Below are 3,264 nucleotides of genomic sequence, written 5' to 3'. Positions count from 1 at the left end.
GTCTGGTGTGCAGCACTCAATGGGGTCACAAAGAGGCTGACATGACTGAGCAACTGAACAACTGGTCCTTTCATCCAGTGTATCTACCCACTCAGAACACTCTACAACTTCAAGGTGACGATGATGGAGAGATTCCCTAGCCTTTCCATGTAAACTGTCCAGTACCTTCCACCAGATTCTCTACCTTCTCTCCTTCTTATATGTTTTCTACCTTTTGGTGACAGCTCCCTGACTGTATACAGCTCCCTGACTTTCAGCTGCCCTGGGCTGTCTGGACTTGTTTCAATATTTGATCTCTCTCAGACTCTGGAAATTACTCCTCTGATCCCACCATCACCCGTCCCAACATCCTCCTGATGCCCTTCACTCATTTAGTGATGTTTTTTTTCTGTCCAGGCTCATTTCTTGGTACACAGTCATTCTGATAAATCCTTGCTTCTCAAAGTAAAGGGAACATTTACTTGGCATATCAGAGTTTGTAAAGCATGCACCTAGGGGAATCCTGGTACTTAAGATATCACTGAAGAAATTTTGCTTTATATGGGTGTGTGAAGGAAAAAATTAATTTTCTGCTTAACCTATTAAGAAAAAAATCTATTTAGAAAATACAAATTACAGTAACATGAGATGATATATTTTCAATCAAAAGTTTGCCCCAAATTTAAAAGCTTGATGAAATAAAATTCCATTGAGTGCTTAATTTATTCACATACATAAATAAGTGAGAAGATAATTTGGTATAGCATTATTGGAACAGAATATCAGCAATATTCATAAAAATTTACTATCATCACACTCGAAGGAAGCACTTTGATCTAATTGTACTTTTGTATGTCTTTCATATGACAAATCATGCACATTTACCCAAAAATTTATGTTCAATGATGTTGGTATCAGTTCTATTAATCAAAACAGCAAATTCGAGACAACTTGTGTGTGTATCAGGAAGAGGATAATTAGATTAATCATGACACATACATACTTTGTAATTCCAGGGAGTAGGTAAAGAGTAACGTGATCTATATATACTCTCACAGAAAGATCCCACCTTCATTTTATTCAGTGACAAGGACAAGTCAGAACCATAGTGAGATATTTATGATAATACTATCTATGATAGTGTTACATATGTATTTTTAAAACCCACAGTGTATATTTCTAGCACAGGTATGTAAGACTGGCCCGGAATAAATGTTAAAATACTACACAGAATTTTTAATGCAATTACCACTGGGCAGGGATGAATCTTTAAGGAATGTGGTAAGGAAAAATAATTGTGATTTCTTCCTATTGTTAGAATGTTTTGGAAACAAGAATATATGTCCTTATTTCCTTTGTAGTTAAGATATTTAAATAAACATAACAGAAATAGTAGGTGTGTATTACTCAGATAAAGTTTTTGTAAGATATGATAAGAGAAGTGATTTCTGAATGGCTTAACATAAATTTTATTTCTTGTGCACATAAAATCTGCTGGGTACTGGCAGTGGAGGAGAGGGTCTATGTTGTCAGGTAACTCAGGGATCCAGGCCACTTCCATCATGAGCTACCACATCTCAACACAGGCTCTCCACGTTTGCTGCTGAATGAAATAAGCATGGAGTTGTCCTGTGTGTGTGTGTGTGTGTGTGTGTATTAATTGCTCAGTCATGTCTGACTCTTTGTGACCCTATGGACTGTAGCCTGCCAGGCTCCTCTCCTCTGTCCATGGAATTCTCCAAGCAAGAATACTGGAGTGGGTTGCCATGCCCTCCTCCAGGGGATCTTCCCAACCCAGGGATCGGACCCAGGTCTCCTGCATTGCAGAAAGATTCTTTACCATCTGAGCCACCAAGTCCTGGAGTTGGCCTACCGGTTCTCAAATACCTGGGTCTGGAGGTGACAAGTATATTTCCACTCATATTTCAGTGTCAAGGATAGTCACATGACCATTCTTAACTATAAGTGATTGAGCATGTAGTCTTCATATGAACCAAGGATGGAGAGCGGGACACAAAGTGAATGAGCACTTGCAGATGTTCCCATTAACTGTTATACAGTATCTGCTCAAAAAAGAGCCACTATTAAAATTTGTTATGACTGTAGCCCTTGTCATTCCTGGAGGATTTTCTGAGATCAAATTCCCTTGCAAATCAATAACTTTTTCTAGTGCCAGTATGTGACTGATGTTCTCAAATATAGGTTCACAGCCGCTTTCAAAAGGATCTCGTAAATCTCAGCAGGGAGGTGCACCCTTCTTCATTCTTAGCACCTTTCTGCACTGACCTTTTCAGTAATCTCTGTAATCTCAATACACTATTTTCCTTCTTCCTTCTGCTGCATGAAAAAAAATAATACTCGAGTCCCTGCTATTCACCACCTGTTGAACATGCCTGAATCGTGTACAGGTGTCTTTGACACACTGGAAAATCAGAGTTTCCCTCTGGGGCAGATACAGACAAGAGGTAGAAGAATGATGGTCATTTTTTTTTTTCTTATTAAAGCTGGTATCTCCACCAAGAAGACATTTTCTACCTTTGTGTTAGACTCAATAATTGTTCCACATAATGCCCATAACCTTACCCTGAAATTTGTGAATATGTCATGTTACATAGCCAAAGGTAGCTAGTGTGTGTAATAAAAATTATGGAATGAACCTTAAAAATGGGAGGTTATATTGAATTATCTGGGTGGGCCCAATTCAACTACATGAACCACAAGAGACAGATTCAATGTGCTGTTTCAGAATCAGGGGCCCATTTGCAAGGACTGAAGAAAGGCCTAGAGGAACTATGGCATCTCCAACTGATAGTCTGCAAGGAGATAGCCTCATTCTTATAACTACAAATAAGTGAATTCTTCTTAGAACTGGATTCTGAGAGCAACCTGAGTCAGTGTGGAATGCGATTCTTCTCAGTACCTCCCAGTGAGAACCCAGACTCTGACAGCTTGAATTGGGCTTGCATAACCCTGAACAATGACCACAGCACAGCCAACCCATATTTCTCATTTACAGAAATATGAGATAAATGTGTGTCGTTGTAAGTTCCTTAACTTATGGCCATTTGTCTGCGATAAAAACATACTAAATGTTCCTAAAAATCTGAGCTTGGGGTAATGCAGTTCCTACAGATGGTTGCTACACAGTGATTTCCTTAGTCCTTCCTCATCCTGCCACTTAGGAAAGAAGCTTTGGTTCTTGGCCACTTAGTTAAGCTCATGCTTCAGTGTAAGGATTCAGTGGTCAGTCTCAAATAAATCCAAGGTTAAATTTTCCTTTCTTAC

Source organism: Bison bison, unplaced genomic scaffold (assembly GCF_000754665.1).
Source record: "Bison bison bison isolate TAMUID 2011002044 unplaced genomic scaffold, Bison_UMD1.0 scf7180017864366, whole genome shotgun sequence".
Taxonomy (NCBI): domain Eukaryota; kingdom Metazoa; phylum Chordata; class Mammalia; order Artiodactyla; family Bovidae; genus Bison; species Bison bison.
This window is presented reverse-complemented; position numbering follows the sequence as displayed.